Source organism: Myxine glutinosa, chromosome 5 (assembly GCF_964187855.1).
Source record: "Myxine glutinosa chromosome 5, kmMyxGlut1.1, whole genome shotgun sequence".
Taxonomy (NCBI): Eukaryota; Metazoa; Chordata; class Myxini; order Myxiniformes; family Myxinidae; genus Myxine; species Myxine glutinosa.
Genome location: NC_136265.1, coordinates 76,753,252 through 76,774,614, shown reverse-complemented (window position 1 = coordinate 76,774,614; position 21,363 = coordinate 76,753,252). Strand labels below are relative to the sequence as shown.

The following is a 21,363-nucleotide window of genomic DNA, read 5'->3' as shown; positions in this document are numbered from 1 at the left end:
TTGGGTATGTCTGTAACAGCTTTTCACATCTGGATTTTGGGAGTTACTCCCATTCTTCCTTGCAGATTTGCTCAAGGTCTTTCAAGTTGGATGAGAGCATCGGTGAATACTTAAAGGGGTTGAATACTTATTTACTCAAGACATTTCAGCTTTTCATTTTAAATTAATATGTAAAAATTTCGAAAAAGAAATTCCAGTTTGACATTATGGGGTATTATGTGTGGATCAATGAGAAAAAAATCTCAACTTCAGGCTATAATGCAACGAAATGTGAAAAAAGTAAAGGGGTATGAATACTTTGTGAAGGCGCTGTCGAGGGCACAATGGATCTGGTTTGAAAACTTATCTTTGAAAAACTGGAAAGAGGATCAAAGTCTAGCGCACTCAGACCCAGAACTGGAAGTTTATGTTTATTTTGTCCATTACTTGCCCTGCTGCCCTATTGTCAGTTCATGCTCTCTATCATTTGCTCTTACATGCTCTTCCATTATACATCATTTGCTCTTCCATCTTGCGGAGAAACAATACGAACAGAAAATAATAAAAGAGTGCAAAAGGGCGGCTGCTTACCTTACAAGTCGTGAAGAGGGATTTTTTGTTTCAACCACGGGTGCTTTGAAATCTTCTGCAAAACAATGTGTTGGAATCAAATATAAATACGACCAGGAAACACCTTCACAAGTGAACAACAGTATTGTGCTCCACAGCAACAGGAGGTCAGCAACCCCAGCATGTGTGAACATACTTGTTCAGGCAAATCAAATTGTCTAAAACGGTATGAAACCCTCACCTTCATCGTGAGTCTTTTTTGGGGATTCTCACGAAGCATCCCGGTGAGAAGGGCAGTCAATCGTTTATCTGCACGTAGTGGCGGCCTGTACACAAAGTTATTGCTGACATCTACCTGTGAAGCAGCAAAACAAATGTATTCGTGACAGAATCCAAAGCATCATCACACTCAAATACTGTACTCGCATTTACATAATAAGCATAAGCATCTTCCAAACAATCAAGCTCTGATGCAATAACCAAGACTTCATTCTGAATGAATAAAATACATTTTGATTCATGAAATAAAATATGCCATAAAAATACAAAAGTTTTCTTTGTTAACCGAAAAACAAACCCTCTTCACTCAACAATGAATATGAAGTCGATTGGTTTATTTAATAAATTTGTGAAAACTCAAATATTTGGCAGTCAAAATGAAACGTAATGAACAGTAATTACAAAAGAGAGTTCACGTGAATGATGAAACAATCGCTTGTTTCGTTCCACAGTGGAGAAGGAAATAGATCACGTGTCCAAACCAGAATATACAGCAGAACCTCAACTCATCAAACGAACAGATCTTTACATCAAAAGCATCGCCAAGAGTAATGTGTCCAAAATGGCATATGCTGAACAAGTCAAGCAACACCATCCCACACCAAACCATCAGAAATACTTAAACAAAATATATCCCTCAGCACTCTCTTCACTCACCGCACCTTCACACCACACAGGCAGACCCCCCTCCCTCACTTACCACACCCTTAGCACACCCTAGCAATCTCGGCACTGTCAATCTCCTGTGCAGTTTCTCTCCACAAACTTAATCCACTGTTATCTACAAATTCAAATCAAGTCAGTCTTTTGGGACTGCTGCAGGCAACATGTAACTCAGTGCCACCTGCCGCATGGTCAGGTTGTCGGCGACGAAACCGACACCCCTCACTGGCTTTGTTAGTGTGGAGGGTAACTGTGACGCCCTGGCAGGACCAAAAACAACACCTGACAAAGGGTAGATGAGCACTTTTAAGGAGCCAACGGCCATCCAATAAGGTGATGGTGTATTCGAAAAAACACCCATCCGGTTTGGACCAGTTCGGGTCATACCAAAGTTTGTGTGTTTCCTTGTCCAGCTATCTGTCCTTTTTTTTTTTTTTGTATACAGAGTCGAGGCTCGTGAAAGAGCTAACATTTATCAAACAAACAAATCAAACAAACAAGCAAACAAAGTATATAAAAAGGGGAGCGGTCGACAAGATGGGGAGAGAAGGGGAGGAAGCACACAAACACAACATTTGAGGGCAGGGACATCGGGAGATGTGTGGGAGGCAGAGTGCCTGGGGGGAGGCAGGATAGGTATAAAACGCAAGGACACCAAGGACTTCCAGGAAAGAAGACAAAAGTCACCTCAAAAAAGTGGATTTGGGGTGAAATTAGCGGGGGTAGAAAAGATCAAGGTTTTGGATTGGGGAAGATAAGAGATGGTGGTGAACAGCCGTTTTAAAGACCTGGAGGGAGGGGTGGGATTGAAGAGAGTGAGGGAGTTTGTTCCAGAGGCAGGAGAAAAGAGGAATGAAGGAGTGAAGGTGAGCAGAGAGTCTTGATTTTGGTAGTTTAACCATAAGAGGGTTGCAGGCAGATCTTGTGCGACCTGCAGGAATATTTGGGGGACAGAGCCCAGAGAGAGCTGGGGGAGCAAGGCCGGAGAGGAGTCGGTAGAAGACGGAAAGACCACCGACCTGCCTGCGGTGAGTAAGTGAAAGGCCCTCGGAGATAGCGTCATCGCGGGAGATTCCAATGATTCTAAACGCTTTGGTTTCAACAGCGTGAAGCCGAGCTAGGTGTGAGGCAGGAGCACCAGCCCAGAGAGGAGAGCAGTATTCCATTGAGCTACGGATGAAAGCCTTTATGAGGTTACGTTTCAAAGGCCAATCCTTTAACACTAATGTGTGTTCACTGGTGTTGGCTTAGCGGTTAGGGTGCAGGCTTGGGGATCCTTGAATCCTGAGTTTGAATCCTGGTCGATCTCTGAATTAACACCAGGGGGGTTGACTCAGCCTGTCATCCTTCTGAGGTCGGCAAATTGAGTACCAGCTTGCTGAGATGAATGATCCTGGTGTGTACCCCGATTTCGAAGAGGTACACCGTATCCCTTTGCATTGTAAGAGGTGATTAAGGTTTGGCGTCAGGAAGGGCATCCGGCCATCAAAACATTGCCTCACACAGGGAACTATGATTGTCATGGGGCCCGCAAGGCTGGACCCTGCTCGAGCTGGGAAAAATGGCCTTAAAACGTTCATACATTCATTTTTTGTTGTGTTCACTCAGGTCTATTTTTGAGGATAAAAACAAACTCGAAAAACATTTTCCATAAAAGAGTAATTATGTCTCCTCCATTGGAATTGTAAATGGTGGCTTGCAAACCGAGCCTCAAGGCCAGTGTGCAGAAGCGTTTTTCTAGCCCCCATTGGACTTGGTCTGAAACGGGAGGCTTTGGGATTGCGTCTCATCCGTCAATCTGCAACCATATGTCGGAGATGTATGGACCGATTTTGTTCATACTTGGCAGAATGACAATACCTGACGGAATACATGTGCACATCATTTTGTTTCGAGATGCAATCAGAGATGGCCGACTGGCAGCCATTTTAGTTGTAAAAAATCCCGATGTTGAACACGTCCTCAACCTTCTCTCGGAGATGCATTTACCGATGTTGTTCAACCTTGGCACACGGATAATGAATGATGACTTACAGATGCACAGCATTTTTTTCGACATCAGATCAGTCGAAGGAAAAAGCAGATTCTCGCTCACCTTAAATTTAACATTGAAGTCAATGGGAAAAAAGGAAAAACTATTTGGCTCACACCCCCTCTCTCAACAAATTGAGCCCCTTTTCTCCCCCTTTCCTCCCTCCCCCATCTGAACAATAACTACATTATACTCATATAGAGAACCAACGAATATCTGTTTTATTTTGGGGAATGGCTTAATTTTCTTATCGCACCCATCACCATATAGAATATTGGCAAACAAGATGTTCGAACTTGGTTCTTGGTACAAGTATCTTTGTTGAGCAGAGATGAAATGATAAACCTCTCTTAATGATCTCGTCTGAGTCCCTCCTGAGCCACATATCAAATTTTTTCAAAGCAACGCCCACTTTTCAGAAGCCCCTCCCACTTCTTCAAAGCCCCACCCACTTTTATAAACCCCACCCACTATTACATCATTTGTAGTTCAGGCTTGCCCAGGCTTGCCCGGAAAGTTCCAAAGGAAACCACACTCACCATTCTTATATTGAAGTACAGGCTAAATTTAAACATTTTTTTCTTTTATTGCAATGGACAACTGTGCTGAGCTTGAGTGGGATGACTTTGGAGTTACTTGGACTCCTACTACATGTGTGGAACTAAACCTTAAAATTGATGAACTGGATTCAAACCTCTTATCAATGGAGGTAAGAGTTTCTTATAATATTTACAGAGTTTGATTTATACATATAATAATATTGTATTAAATTAATACATTGTTATTTTCTCTCACAGGAAATTGTATCTGAGATACAAAATGAAAATACTGCTTTTACCACAACTTGGGGTAAAAGCAATGAGCAATGCCCCCACCTTAATTTTTTCAGTAGTTTACAATTAAGATAAAAACCTCGTATTTAAACGTGAGTAACGATAATTAATGAACGTAAACTGTATTTGTGATTTCACGTACACTGTAACCACACGAACAAACACTAATTTTCGAAGTCAGACCTAGCTACCCATTATTAACATTAACCCCTTGCCCCCAAAAAACAGGTAAGTCAAACTGCGTCGATGAAAAAAACATATTATGAGTTCTGCCTATGTGGTTCTAAATGTGGAGCTTACCTTGGAGGCTCACTAAATTTGGGAAAAACATGTTATGAGTTCTGCCTATGTGGTTCTAAATGTGGAGCTTACCTTGGAGGCTCACTAAATTTGGGAAAAACATATTATGAGTTCTGCCTATGTGGTTCTAAATGTGGAGCCTACCTTGGAGGCTCACTAAATTTGGGAAAAACATGTTATGAGTTCTGCCTATGTGGTTCTAAATGTGGAGCTTACCTTGGAGGCTCACTAAATTTGGGAAAAACATATTATGAGTTCTGCCTATGTGGTTCTAAATGTGGAGCCTACCTTGGAGGCTCACTAAATTTGGGAAAAACATATTATGAGTTCTGCCTCTGTGGTTCTAAATGTGGAGCCTACCTTGGAGGCTCACTAAATTTGGGAAAAACATGTTATGAGTTCTGCCTAGATGGTTTCAATACCTACAGTCACATGAAAAAGTAAGTTCACCCAATGAAATTTAAAAAAAAAAATCTTTTAAACATATGTGGACGTATCAATATTTGATCTTCATTTAAACAGTATCTATAGATAAAGGTGATCTAATTGAACAAAAAACATTGCAAAAATTGACATTGCAATAATTTATTCAACAAAAAATTAACAGAGATGCCATTTCCTTCTGTGGAAAAAGTAAGTACACCCTTGGCTCTAATAGGTGGTATTGCCCCCTTTGGCAGAAACAACCTCAAGTCGGCGTTTCTTATAACTGTCTACCAGTCTCTGACATCGACTGGGTGAAATTTTTGCCCACTCCTCCATGCAGAATTCTTTCAGCTGTGCGATGTTTGAGGGTTTCTTGCATGCACAACCCGTTTCAAAACCCCCCACAACATCTCGATGGGATTTACATCCGGGATTTGACTTGGCCATTCCAGAACCCTCCATTTCTTTATTTTCAGCCATTCCTTGGTGGATTTACTGGTATGTTTAGAGTCATTGTCATGTTGCAAGGTCCACCTTCGGTTGAGCTTCAATTTTCCGACAGATGGCCTCACATTATCCTTAAGCACCCTCTGGTACAATGAAGAATTCATAGTGGATTGTATGATGGTGCGCTTCCCAGGCCCTGATGCAGCAAAGCTGCCTCAAACCATAATATTTCCACCACCATGCATTACAGTTGGTATCAGGTTCTTGTGGTCAAATGCTGTCTTTGTTTTCGCCAAACATGTCTTCTGGTACTGTGGCCAAATAGCTCTACCTTTGACTCATCTGCCCAGAGCACATTGTTCCAGAAGTGCTGGTCTTTGCCGAGGTGTTCATTGGAAACTTTAGTCTTGCCCTGATGTTCTTTCTGGACAGCAAAGCCTCTCCAAGAAGTTCTGTCACTGAAGCTTTTGGGTCTCACTATCTGCCATGATCTTTCCTGGGAAAACCACATTTCAAATCTGGCCTCCAAAGCCAGTCGCCGACTGGGCATCCTCCGTCGTGTGAAGTCCTTCCTTGGCACACCTGAGCTCCTCACCACATACAAGGCTTTCATCCGCAGCTCAATGGAATACTGCTCTCCCCTCTGGGCTGGTGCTCCTTCCTCACACCTAGCTCGTCTTCACGCTGTTGAAACCAAAGCATTCAGAATCATTGGAATCTCCCGCGATGAAACTATCTCCAAGGGCCTCTCACTCACTGCAGGCAGGTTGGTGGTCTTTCCGTCTTCTACCGACTCCTCTCTGGCCTTGCCCCCCCAGCTCTCTCTGGGCTCTGTCCCGCAAATATTCTTTCAGGTCGCACAAGATCTGCCTGCAACCCTCTTATGGTTAAACTGCCAAAATCAAGACTCTCTGCTCACCTTCACTCCTTCATTCCTCTTTTCTCCCGCCTCTGGAACAAACTCCCTCACTCTCTTCAATCCCACTCCACCCTCCAGGTCTTTAAAACAGCTGTTCACCACCATCTCTTATCTTCCCCCATCCAAAACCTTGATCTTTTCTACCCCCGCTAATTTCACCCCAATTCCACTTTTTTGAAATACCAACTTCTGTCCTGGAAGTCCTTGGTGTCCTTGTGTTTTATACTTCTCCCTCCCCCCCCACCCCCCCTTCCCACGCGTCCTCCCCCCAAGCCCTCTCCCTTCCACACACCCCCCTGCTCTCAAATGTTGTGTTTGTGTGCTTCCCCTTCTCTCCCCATCTTGTCTCCCGCTCCCTGTTTTTATATATTTTGTTTGTCTGGTTGATTTGTTTGTGAAGTAAATGTTAGCTTTTTCACGAGCCTCGATTCAGTATCCAAAAAAAATAAAAATAAATTCCTCCGGGCAAACCTCGCATGTAGATCAAATTTGTGCAGCCTCTTTCTAATGGTAGACTCATGCACTTTGACATCAACAGTGGCAAGAGCTACCTGGAGGTCCCGTGATGACATTCTGGGGTTCTTAGAGACTTCTTTCAGCATCTTGCGGTCTGCTCTCGGGCTGAACTTGCTGGGGCGGCCTGGCCTGAACAAGTTGGCAGTTGTTTGGAATCTTCTCCATTTGTCGATGATCTTCCGGACAGTTGAATGATTGATTTCAAATTGTTTGGAGATCTTTTTAAATTCCTTCCAGACTCGTAGGCATCTATAACCTTCTTTCTGAAGGCCTCAGAGAGCTCTTTTGATCTCGGCATGGTGACGCCGCACACTTCAACAACAAAGAGCAAACCAAACTAAATGTCTGAGGTTTAAATACGACAGGCTCCTCCAAGATCCTCTCTGATGACGTTCTTATCATTTGCACCTGAGCTGGTGCACCTGATTCTAATTTTAGGTATTTGAATTCGTGATAAATGTCGGGGTGTACTTACTTTTTCCAGATGCAAAATTTGCATTTATGTTTATTTAAATTATACAATGGAATATCATAAAACATTTAGATTTTGTAGTCCATTGTATAATTTAAATAAACATAAATGCAAATTTCGCATGTGGAAAAGTAAGTACACCCTTGGCTCTAATAGGTGGTATTGCCCCCTTTGGCAGAAACAACCTTAAGTCGGAGTTTCTTATAACTGTCTACCAGTCTCTGACATCGACTGGGAGAAATTTTTGCCCACTCCTACATGCAGAATTCTTTCAGCTGTGCGATGTTTGGGGTTTCTTGCATGCACAGTTCGTTTCAAATCCCCCCACAACATCTCGATGGGATTTAGATCCGGGGTTTGACTTGGCCATTCCAGAACCCTCCATTTCTTTCTTTTCAGCCATTCCTTGGTGGATTTACTGGTATGTTTAGGGCAGTGGTGTAGTCTAGTTTTTTGTAGTGGGTATACTGTGATTTTCCCTTCCAGCCTAATAGTCACCCGTCCCAGAGCGACGCGCCCCGGAGCGACACCCGTCCTGAAGCGACACCCCATAAGCACCACCACACAGGTGACGTCAGATCCGGGTCACAGGTCACGGAAGCCCCAATGCCATTAGTCAGTGCTTCTTAACACAAACGGGGTGAATTTTATCAAATCAAATCAAATTTTATTCATATAGTGCATTTTATGAATGAAAATTATTTATATAGCGCATTTTATGAATGAAAGTGTGAAAGTTCTGTCACGAAACTATGTTGTTACGTATCCTCGCGCATTTTTAAATGGGTATACGGAAATCCTGGACCTTTCCTAGTGGGTATATGGCATATACCTGCGTATCATGTAGACTACACCACTGGTTTAGGGTCATTGTCATGTTGCAAGGTCGACCTTCGGTTGAGCTTCAACTTTCCGACATATGGCTTCACATTATCCTCAAGCACCCTCTGGTACAATGAAGAATTCATAGTGGATTCCATGACGGTGAGCTGCCCAGGCCCTGATGCAGCAAAGCTGCCCCAAACCATAATATTTCCACCACCATGCTTTGCAGTTGGTATCTGGTTCTTGTGGTCAAATGCTGTCTTTGGTTTTCGCCAAACATGTCTTCTGGTACTGTGGCCAAATAGCTCTACCTTTGACTCATCTGTCCAGAGCACATTGTTCCAGAAGTGCTGGTCGTTGCCAGGTGTTCATTGGCAAATTTTAGTCTTGCCCTGATGTTCTTTCTGGACAGCAAAGGTTTCCTCCTGGCACACCTCCGATGTAGATCAAATCTTTCTAATGGTCGACTTGTGTACTTTGACATCAACAGTGGCAAGAGCTACCTGTAGGTCCCGTGATGACATTCTGGGGTTCTTAGAGACTACTTTCAGCATCTTGCGGTCTGCTCTCGGGCTGAACTTGCTGGGTCGGCCTGGCCTGAACAAGTTGGCAGTTGTTTGGAATCTTCTCCATTTGTCGATGATCTTCCGGACAGTTGAATGATTGATTTCAAATTGTTTGGAGATCTTTTTAAATTCCTTCCAGACTCGTAGGCATCTATAACCTTCTTTCTGAAGGCCTCAGAGAGCTCTTTTGATCTCGGCATGGTGACGCCGCACACTTCAACAACAAAGAGCAAACCAAACTAAATGTCTGAGGTTTAAATACGACAGGCTCCTCCAAGATCCTCTCTGATGACGTTCTTATCATTTGCACCTGAGCTGGTGCACCTGATTCTAATTTTAGGTATTTGAATTCGTGATAAATGTCGGGGTGTACTTACTTTTTCCAGATGCAAAATTTGCATTTATGTTTATTTAAATTATACAATGGAATATCATAAAACATTTAGATTTTGTAGTCCATTGTATAATTTAAATAAACATAAATGCAAATTTCGCATGTGGAAAAGTAAGTACACCCTTGGCTCTAATAGGTGGTATTGCCCCCTTTGGCAGAAACAACCTTAAGTCGGAGTTTCTTATAACTGTCTACCAGTCTCTGACATCGACTGGGAGAAATTTTTGCCCACTCCTACATGCAGAATTCTTTCAGCTGTGCGATGTTTGGGGTTTCTTGCATGCACAGTTCGTTTCAAATCCCCCCACAACATCTCGATGGGATTTAGATCCGGGGTTTGACTTGGCCATTCCAGAACCCTCCATTTCTTTCTTTTCAGCCATTCCTTGGTGGATTTACTGGTATGTTTAGGGCAGTGGTGTAGTCTAGTTTTTTGTAGTGGGTATACTGTGATTTTCCCTTCCAGCCTAATAGTCACCCGTCCCAGAGCGACGCGCCCCGGAGCGACACCCGTCCTGAAGCGACACCCCATAAGCACCACCACACAGGTGACGTCAGATCCGGGTCACAGGTCACGGAAGCCCCAATGCCATTAGTCAGTGCTTCTTAACACAAACGGGGTGAATTTTATCAAATCAAATCAAATTTTATTCATATAGTGCATTTTATGAATGAAAATTATTTATATAGCGCATTTTATGAATGAAAGTGTGAAAGTTCTGTCACGAAACTATGTTGTTACGTATCCTCGCGCATTTTTAAATGGGTATACGGAAATCCTGGACCTTTCCTAGTGGGTATATGGCATATACCTGCGTATCATGTAGACTACACCACTGGTTTAGGGTCATTGTCATGTTGCAAGGTCGACCTTCGGTTGAGCTTCAACTTTCCGACATATGGCTTCACATTATCCTCAAGCACCCTCTGGTACAATGAAGAATTCATAGTGGATTCCATGACGGTGAGCTGCCCAGGCCCTGATGCAGCAAAGCTGCCCCAAACCATAATATTTCCACCACCATGCTTTGCAGTTGGTATCTGGTTCTTGTGGTCAAATGCTGTCTTTGGTTTTCGCCAAACATGTCTTCTGGTACTGTGGCCAAATAGCTCTACCTTTGACTCATCTGTCCAGAGCACATTGTTCCAGAAGTGCTGGTCGTTGCCAGGTGTTCATTGGCAAATTTTAGTCTTGCCCTGATGTTCTTTCTGGACAGCAAAGGTTTCCTCCTGGCACACCTCCGATGTAGATCAAATCTTTCTAATGGTCGACTTGTGTACTTTGACATCAACAGTGGCAAGAGCTACCTGTAGGTCCCGTGATGACATTCTGGGGTTCTTAGAGACTACTTTCAGCATCTTGCGGTCTGCTCTCGGGCTGAACTTGCTGGGTCGGCCTGGCCTGAACAAGTTGGCAGTTGTTTGGAATCTTCTCCATTTGTCGATGATCTTCCGGACAGTTGAATGATTGATTTCAAATTGTTTGGAGATCTTTTTAAATTCCTTCCAGACTCGTAGGCATCTATAACCTTCTTTCTGAAGGCCTCAGAGAGCTCTTTTGATCTCGGCATGGTGACGCCGCACACTTCAACAACAAAGAGCAAACCAAACTAAATGTCTGAGGTTTAAATACGACAGGCTCCTCCAAGATCCTCTCTGATGACGTTCTTATCATTTGCACCTGAGCTGGTGCACCTGATTCTAATTTTAGGTATTTGAATTCGTGATAAATGTAGGGGTGTACTTACTTTTTCCAGATGCAAAATTTGCATTTATGTTTATTTAAATTATACAATGGAATATCATAAAACATTTAGATTTTGTAGTCCATTGTATAATTTAAATAAACATAAATGCAAATTTCGCATGTGGAAAAGTAAGTACACCCTTGGCTCTAATAGGTGGTATTGCCCCCTTTGGCAGAAACAACCTTAAGTCGGAGTTTCTTATAACTGTCTACCAGTCTCTGACATCGACTGGGAGAAATTTTTGCCCACTCCTACATGCAGAATTCTTTCAGCTGTGCGATGTTTGGGGTTTCTTGCATGCACAGTTCGTTTCAAATCCCCCCACAACATCTCGATGGGATTTAGATCCGGGGTTTGACTTGGCCATTCCAGAACCCTCCATTTCTTTCTTTTCAGCCATTCCTTGGTGGATTTACTGGTATGTTTAGGGCAGTGGTGTAGTCTAGTTTTTTGTAGTGGGTATACTGTGATTTTCCCTTCCAGCCTAATAGTCACCCGTCCCAGAGCGACGCGCCCCGGAGCGACACCCGTCCTGAAGCGACACCCCATAAGCACCACCACACAGGTGACGTCAGATCCGGGTCACAGGTCACGGAAGCCCCAATGCCATTAGTCAGTGCTTCTTAACACAAACGGGGTGAATTTTATCAAATCAAATCAAATTTTATTCATATAGTGCATTTTATGAATGAAAATTATTTATATAGCGCATTTTATGAATGAAAGTGTGAAAGTTCTGTCACGAAACTATGTTGTTACGTATCCTCGCGCATTTTTAAATGGGTATACGGAAATCCTGGACCTTTCCTAGTGGGTATATGGCATATACCTGCGTATCATGTAGACTACACCACTGGTTTAGGGTCATTGTCATGTTGCAAGGTCGACCTTCGGTTGAGCTTCAACTTTCCGACATATGGCTTCACATTATCCTCAAGCACCCTCTGGTACAATGAAGAATTCATAGTGGATTCCATGACGGTGAGCTGCCCAGGCCCTGATGCAGCAAAGCTGCCCCAAACCATATTATTTCCACCACCATGCTTTGCAGTTGGTATCTGGTTCTTGTGGTCAAATGCTGTCTTTGGTTTTCGCCAAACATGTCTTCTGGTACTGTGGCCAAATAGCTCTACCTTTGACTCATCTGTCCAGAGCACATTGTTCCAGAAGTGCTGGTCGTTGCCAGGTGTTCATTGGCAAATTTTAGTCTTGCCCTGATGTTCTTTCTGGACAGCAAAGGTTTCCTCCTGGCACACCTCCGATGTAGATCAAATCTTTCTAATGGTCGACTTGTGTACTTTGACATCAACAGTGGCAAGAGCTACCTGTAGGTCCCGTGATGACATTCTGGGGTTCTTAGAGACTACTTTCAGCATCTTGCGGTCTGCTCTCGGGCTGAACTTGCTGGGTCGGCCTGGCCTGAACAAGATGGCAGTTGTTTGGAATGTTCTCCACTTGTAGATGATCTTCCGGACAGTCGAATGATTGATTTCAAATTGTTTGGAGATCTTTTAAAATCCCTTCCCAGACTAGTAGGCATCTATAACCTTCTTTCTGAAGGCCTCAGAGAGCTCTTTTGATCTAGGCATGGTGAAGCCGCACACTTCAACAACAAAGAGCAAACCAAACTAAATGTCTGAGGTTTAAATAAGACAGGTTCCTCCAAGATCTTCTCTGACGATGTTCTAATCATTTGCACCTGAGCTTGTGCACCTGATTCTAATTTTAGGTATTTGACAATAGATAAATGTAGGGGTGTACTTACTTTTTCCACATGTGAAATTAGCATTTATGTTTATTTAAATTATACAATGGACTACAAAATGTAAATGTTTCATGATATTTGTTATATTATATCACCTTTATCTCCCAATATTGTTGAAATGAAGATCAAATAGCTGTATGTTGAAATATGTTGAAAAACTCAAAACTTTACATGGGGTGTACTTACTTTTTCACGTGACTGTATATATATATATATATATATATATATATATATATATATATATATATATATATATATATACTGTATATATATATATACACACTCAACCCTCGGCTATCGCGCCTAATTGGTGCCGCTATCGGTGCGCATTGTGAATAGAAAACATTTCTTTTATTGATGATGACGTCATCAGGCACGTGGTTCGGCGGCCATCTTGGAAAAACCGAAAAACTTTGCATCTCCATATCTCCGAAAGTGCTGAATAGAAAAAATTGAGACATGGCTCATTGTAAAGAACTCTCCATGGGGAAAAAAATATGTTAATGATGACGTCATCGATCACGTGGTTCGGCCGCCATCTTGGAAAAACGAAACACTTTGCACCTCCATCTCTCCGAAAGTGCCGAATAGAAAAAATTGAGACATGGCTCATTGTAAAGAACTCTCCATGGGGAATAACATATGTTAATGATGTCGTCATCGGTCACGTGGTTCGGCCGCCATCTTGGAAAAACCGAAAAACTTAGCACCTCCATATCTCAGAAAGTGCTGAATATAAAATTTTGAGACGTGGCTCATTGTAAAGACCTCTCCATGGGGAATAAAATATGTTAATGATGACATCATCGGTCACGTGGTTTGGCCGCCATATTTGTTCTAAAAGGCCGATAAAAAAGTAAATTTCGCAAGTCCTCGGTCTCTGACCGATTTTTCATCTGTTTGTCTGTTTGTCTGTCTGTTTGCAGCACTACGTCCACACCGTTGCACATAGAATCACCAAACTTTGCACACATATTTGTCTTGCCCTGGAAGAGACTGTGCCCATTGATGACGTCATCGGTCACGTGGTTCGGCCGCCATCTTGGAAAAATTTTGCAGCTCTATATCTCCAAAAGTTCTGAATAGAAAAAATTGAGACATGGCTCATGGTAAAGAACTCTCCATGGGGAATAAAATATGTTAATGATGACGTCATCAGTAACGTGGTTCGGCCGCCATCTTGGGAAAACCGAAAAGATTTGCACCACTATATCTCCGAAAGTGCTGAATAGAAAAAATTGAGACATGGCTCATTGTAAAGAACTCTCCATGGGGAATAAAATATGTTAATGATGATGCAATCGGTCACGTAGTTCGTGTAGCTTCCACATTGGTTAACGACCCTCTCAGACCACTACATTTTTGATGAACCCACTCAGCGCACATTGTACAATGAATGGAGTTCACTCCGACACCCTTCCTGCACACAGCACATGGCCACTTCCCAGTTCTTTCCACCTCACCACATGCTTTACCACTTGCCATCACCTTCGTCTTTCCTATATTCACCTTCAGACATTTTGTCTCCATACATTCCTTCCACTTGTTCGTCTTTTCCTTCAGTCCATCCATACTTTCTGCAATCAACACCAGATCATCTGCATACAACAACTCCCACAGTAAACCCTCCTTTACGTTCTGAGGCAGCACCTCCATCACAGCTACAAATAGTAGTGGACTTAGTACCGACCCCTGATGCACTCCCACCTTCACCTCAAACTCACCACTGTTCCGGTCCTTCGTCCTTACAGATGTGCGCGCTCTTTTTACATTGCCCTCACTACTCTGATCAACCATTCCTCCACTCCTAACTTCCTCAATGCCCATGTCAATACTTCGGGTGGAACCCTATCGAATGCTTTCTCCAGATCAACAAACCCAAGAAACAACTTCTTCCTCTTCTCCATGTACTTCTCCTGCAACTGCCTCACAATAAAGAGCGCGTCTGTCGTTCCACTTCCTGGCATAAATCCAAACTGCATTTCGTCGATCTTCACCTTCTTCCTTATGCTCCTTTCCAACACCCTTTCCAATAACTTTATCGCTCGGTACGAGCCACACTCCAGAGGGTCACCTTTCCCCTTGTATAGAGGGACGAGGGTACTCAGTTCCCAAGCCACTGGAATGCAGCCTTCTTTCACCACCAGATTACAGATCTCTGTCATTCTCTTCACACCCCAACTTCCTGCTGCCTTCAACATATCTCTCACAACTCCCGTCGGCCCTCCCGCTTTTCTACTCTTCATTGCTTTTATCGCTTCCTCAACTTCCTTCTCAGTTATCTTCTCTGCCGGTCCTAAAACTGGGTTAATCTCTATGTTGCCATCCCATTCATTCTCTGTATTCAACAGCATTTCCATATATCTTTTCCATCTTCCTTTAATTCCATCTGGATATATATATATATATATATGTGGTTACATGCCCATACATACAGTCACGTGAAAAAGTAAGTACACCCCATGTAAAGTTTTGACTTTTTCAACATATTTCAACATACAGCTATTTGATCTTCATTTCAACAATATTGATAGACAAAGGTGAAATAATATAACAAATATCATGAAACATTTACATTTTGTAGTCCATTGTATCTATCTATAATTCCAGTAATCTCTGTGTGTGTGTGTGTGTGTCTGTCTGTGTGTTTGTCTGTGACCGCTGTTTCTCGACAACCACGGGTCCGATATACTTGAAACTTGCCAGGTATATTGCTGGGGACCCGAGGATGTGCCTTTTCAAGGTTTCATATTAATCGGACAATTACTTACCGAGATATGTCCAAAAAACGCTTCAACCAATCAGAGAGCAGCGAGCTATCACGTGTGCCGAACCGTTAATGCAATGCAAGCGTTAATGCGTTAATGCAAGGCTTTTCGTTTTTTTCCCTCTTCTCTTTCTACTTTTCCTTGCGATTAAATTGCAAACAGCCAAAATACGTTGGCGCTAATTGAATAATTGGCCATTAACACTAAAATAATCGTAACTGCGATATGCCAACTTCCGGACAGTGCAGCCTTCCATGTTGTTGTTGTTTGCAGCAGCTGTTTGCAGCAAGGGAAGGCTTTTCTTTTTTCCCCTCTTCTCTTTCTACTTTTCCTTGCGATTAAATTGCAAACAGCCAAAATACGTTGGCGCTAATTGAATAATTGGGCATTATGTTTTACAACTAATAAAAACGAATTTGCGATTCATTCGCTTTCCTGCGCGTTTGTGTACGCGATGGCGATTTCTTTACCAAACTCCGGAAGCCGTTCGCTTTGGACCGAACCATTTCATGTAAATAGAGGGGGGGGTTCTGTGGTCGTTGCGAATGGACCAAACCATTCATGTAAATAGAGGGGGGGGATTGTCACTGTACTCGCAAGCCGTTCGCCGTTCGCTTTGGCGTTGCGAATGGACCAAACCATTTCATGTAAATAGAGGGGGGGGATATAATTTTAGATAGATATATAGTACGGGCATATATATAGTACGGGCATGCCCTAGTAATTTAAATGAACATAAATGCAAATTTCGCATGTGGAAAAAGTAAGTACACCCTTGGCTCCAATAGGTGGTATTGCCCCCTTTGGCAGAAACAACCTCAATTAGGCATTTCTTATAACTGTCTACCAGTCTCTGACATCGACTAGGAGAACTTTTTGCCCTCTCCTCCATGCAGAATTCTTTCAGCTGTGCGATGTTTGAGGGGTTTCTTGCATGCACAGCTCGTTTCAAATCCCCCCACAAAATCTCGATGGGATTTAGATCCGGGCTTTGACTTGGCCATTCCAGAACCCTCCTTTTCTTTCTTTTCAGCCATTCCTTGGTGGATTTAGTGGTATGATTAGGGTGATTGTCATGTTGCAAGGTCCACCTTTGGATGAGCTTCAACTTTCTGACAGATGGCCTCACATTATCCTCAAGCACCCTCTGGTACAATGAAGAATTCATTGTGGATTTTACGATGGTGTGCTGCCCAGGCCCTGATGCAGCAAAGCTGCCCCAAACCATAATATTTCCACCACCATGCTTTACAGTTGGTATCAGGTTCTTGTGGTCAAATTCTGTCTTTGGTTTTCGCCAAACATGTCTTCTGGTACTGTGGCCAAATACCTCTACCTTTGACTCATCTATCCAGAGCACATTGTTCCAGAAGTGCTGGTCTTTGCCGAGGTGTTCATTGGCAAACTTTAGTCTTGCCCTGATGTTCTTTCTGGACAGCAAAGGTTTCATCCTGGCACACCTCCCATGCAGATCAAATTTGTTCAGCCTCTTTCTAATGGTAGACTCGTGCACTTTGACATCGACAGTGGCAAGAGCTACCCGTAGGTCCGGTGATGACATTCTGGGGTTCTTAGAGACTTCTTTCAGCTTCTTGCGGTCTGCTATGGGGCTGAACTTGCTGGAGCGGCCTGGTCTGAACAAGTTGGCAGTTGTTTGGAATCTTCTCCATTTGTCGATGATCTTCCGGACAGTCGAAAGATTGATTTCAAATTGTTTGGAGATCTTTTTTAATCCCTTCCCAGACTCATAGGCATCTATAACTTTCTTTCTGAAGGCCTCAGAAAGCTCTTTTGATCTAGGCATGGTGATGCCGCACATTTCAACAACAAAGAGCAAACCAAACTAAATGTCTGAGGTTTAAATAAGACAGGTTCCTCCAAGATCCTCTCTCATGATGTTCTAATCATTTGCACCTGAGCTGGTGCACCTGATTCTAATTTTAGGTATTTGAAGTAGTGATACATGTAGGGGTGTACTTACTTTTCCACATTCGAAATTTGCATTTATGTTTATTTAAATTATACAATGGACTACAAAATGTAAATGTTTCATGATATTTGTTATATTATATCACCTTTATCTCTCAATATTGTTGAAATGAAGATCAAATAGCTGCATGTTGAAATATCTTGAAAACGTCAAAACTTTACGTGGGGTGTACTTACTTTTTCACGTGACTGTATATGTTTTTACATGTGTGGGGGTAGGTAACAAAATACCTTAGCCGAGATGGAACTGTATAGATTAGCATGCCTGAATGTCACGAAGAAGAAGAACCTTCATGTAGCTAAGTAGGCCGAATGTCCGGGTAAGATCGTATATGTCTCCATACGAGGGGTGGAGCTATGCTTATTAGGTAGGGCTTAAGAATAATCCCCAGTGTGTAATTGTCGCTGTGATTTTTCCCTTTTTTCTTATAAAATTCACTCGGCCAGCCATGCATTCGGCACATTGCCACAACTACACCGACAAGCCCGACATAAACCCAGTACATTGGCCGATCAGCCAGGGAGCCCTGCCCCCAAACATTCTCGATGGGCAGTCAAGAATGGTCGTGAGGTCAGGCCCCGAATGAGGACTGGTTGAGGAACGATGGGGTGATTGAATCGCGCTTGGTGATTGGAGTGAGTGTGACGTCAGAGGGAACGATCAAGAAAGGAGGAAGAAAAGCGAAAGGATCGCCATTGTTCTCTCTCTCTCGTCCGGAGTATCATGGCAGGTGGACGCTGTTGTCTCTGGCTTTCGGCTGCGGCTGGCTCGTGTGCGCTTTTTGTGAAGAGAACATTTTCGGAGCTTTGGGGAGCCTTTGCCACATTGGAGGAGGGGAGGTTGTTTGACTTGGTGCTCTTCGGGGGAGCTGGGGACCATGTTGTGCTGGCTGGCCCAGGATTGAGCGCTGAGACGTTTAGCTGCCTGCTGCACAGCTCGGTGTGCTCGCGTGATTGACCGGCGCCATTGTTCGAGCACTTCCACTTGCAGTCCTCTCGTCAACTGACCCCACCAAAGTGCTCTTCGAGACCAGAGCTGAGTGACAGCCAAAAGGGGGGATATTATTTTATTTTATCTATTCATCCCCTGTCTGTTTTCGTGTCTGAGTGGAGACGCCTCACATTAGGAAATATTCAATTTACCTCACTGTTCATTTTTATTCTTTGTGTTATTTCATTAAATTCATCTGTGTTGCATTTCCAGTTGTATGTCATGTTCTGTGTTCATGGTTTCAGATAAACCCCCGTCACATCCGTCTGTTCAGGTGGGGACCTCGTTATCTCTCCCCCGCACGTGCCAAAGAGATAGCACCGCCATATTTTTGGGTATACGCCTCGGAGTTAAGGCTTGTTTGGTCATCCGTCGTCTTGAGGTCTTCCCTGCAGGGTCGACACTACAATATTCACATTCTGTTACCTCCTGCCAAGTTATTTCAAGCTAACCACAGCACTTCCTCCATTCTTTCAACCAATAGGTTCTCTAACACTTTCAACAACAAAAAATGTTTTCAAACCAACAATTAGAGCAGTTATGTTCAAAAGGTAACTTTGCATGTAATAATGATTGTCACATGTCAATATGACAATGATCTTCACACCATTATGAACAATACTCACTTGAAAAAGATCACGTCCATCAGATATGCGTCCAACAAATAATTGTGTGGACAGAATGCCGAGTGCCCACACGTCGGCTGGGGGACCTTCATATATCTCCTTGTTGAATATCTCGGGTGCCATGTAAGCAAATGTGCCGCAGTGTGTATTAAGCTTTTCATGTGGCTTGCAAATTCTGGCCAAGCCAAAGTCAATGACCTTCACCAACCACTGATTATCACAAAGCACGTTGTCAAGCTGGAGAATAAACAGAAATCAATATATATTTTTAAAAGGTGAAACCTTTGATGATAAAACATGTTAAAATAAAAATTCAAAGTTTAATGAGAAGGGCACGCAGGAAAATAAAATTCCAGGAAGAGAGAAAAAAAAAACATCCTCTATAAATATCAGGAGTTTATCTATAATAATAATAATAATAAAAGGCAGTGTGGTGTGTCTCTGTGTGTGTGTGTGCGTGTGTGTGTGTGTGTGTGTGTGTGTGTCTCTCTCTCTCCTCCATAACTCCAAAACCATGAAACCTAACAGCCCCATTCTCTGCATGCACATTTCGTGAACTCCAAGGGTGTGCATGAATGAAAACTGGATGTTTGCGTGTGTTAAAACACCATTTTTGAAGACAATTACCGACCTTATTTTATTGAAACAAAAACAGACTTTATCCTTGGTCAGTCCCCTATCCCTCGCAGGGGTCTCGTGCTTTTTCAGCATGCTTAAAAACGCCTTTCCTTGGAACAGGCCGCAACAGTTTCTGCACAATTAAGCACTCAAAATTTATGTTTTCACTCTCCTCACACATCATTGAATGTCTGGTCTTCATACCTACAAATCGTTGTTTACATCACTATTGTAGCTGCTGTCATTTTCAAATTAGGAGCTTCAAATGATTTGATGCTTTATATGATGCGAGTTTCCACAATTGCCTCTCATGGACGAATTAAAGTACATTCTCAAGGTTCTGGTATTTAAAAAAGAGAGCGGGAAATCGATATGGTATTACATATCACATAAAGGCTCATTTGTTCACCACTGTTATGTCTGGCTGTGTGGCGTATATAGACACTCGCGAAATAATGCCGGAAAAGCAAGCACGATGTTTGGAAACTATGGCAATACAGTCAGAAGTGGTGTAATTGTCTTTTTATCACAGCGGATGTGTTTTTTTAAATTAAAATTACAAATGCCTTTTTTATTAGGGATGGAACACCCTCTGCGCCCTCCTCCTGAGTATATTTTATTTGTTTCCTTCCTTTAAAAAGTACATCAATTGACGAACGAAGGCCTGCCCTCCCACCTGCATGCATTGGGAGCTGCGGGCAGTGCCACGTCTGCGAAAAATGTTGTGCTATTTTATTTGCCCTTTTTGTGCAATTTGCTTTAAATTATGTCAATAGTTATATTAATATAACTTATAACTACTTATAACTACTTGTAACTTATAACTATAACTACATTAATATAACTATCGGGACCTCCGCCTCCGGTTTTGCCGGCGAGGTCGTATGTTTTTCCAAGTTCTCCACGCTACCAAAGTTAAGAATTTTTGCCATTTGTATTTTTGTCAAAACTGTATTTTTCTTTTATGGTGTGAGTGCCGACTGTGTGTTTCTTGTTGGATATCGGTGTAAATCGTGCAAACCTGTGTATAATCGTCGGTTGGTTCCCGCCGCATTTTTCAGGCCTGGTTTTACAGGCCTCGAGGCTTTGTTGTCTCCTCTCGGCGGTCGTTTGTGGTCCATTTAGTTTCGTTCCCTCACTGTTTTTTCCAATCTTTTTTTCATCCCATACATCTTACCCTTTGTTTAAAGTATTAATTTAAATAATAATAATAATAATAATAATCAAATTTCCTTCTTCAGTGTTCGTTCATTCTTCGACCACGTGTTTCGCCCCACACTTTTTTTTTCTCTCCTTCCTTCATAACTCAATCCTCTCCTGCCGACACCTTTCCAATTCCAGTTCTCACCATACTTCTTCAACTTTATCCTTCTTCCTCTGATCCACTTTCACCTAACCTTCAAAAAAACATATTAACGAAGAATTTTAAAAGTAGACCTCTCCTCCCGTACTAACACATTTGCTTATACACCTGCCTGTTCCTTCGCTCTCTGCTCTCCTGGCTGTCAATCTTCTATTTTACTGTTCCTGCTTCTGAACCTGTGCTGGATTTCCTTCATCCCCCTGAGGAATCCTTCATGCCCTCATTTAGGGAATTTCCCCGAAAATTTTCACTGTTTAGTTTTAAAATGTTTAAA

General features: G+C 42.6%; 1 long non-coding RNA gene across 1 annotated transcript; it reads right to left on the bottom strand.

The window, feature by feature from the left end:
- Positions 1-572: 572 nt before the first annotated feature.
- Positions 573-19,302, bottom strand: LOC144892035 (uncharacterized). Its single transcript, XR_013623351.1, has 3 exons — positions 19,109-19,302; positions 791-904; positions 573-625 (listed from the first exon to the last, which is right to left on the bottom strand). It is a non-coding gene; the product is annotated as an uncharacterized LOC144892035 (long non-coding RNA).
- Positions 19,303-21,363: the final 2,061 nt, after the last annotated feature.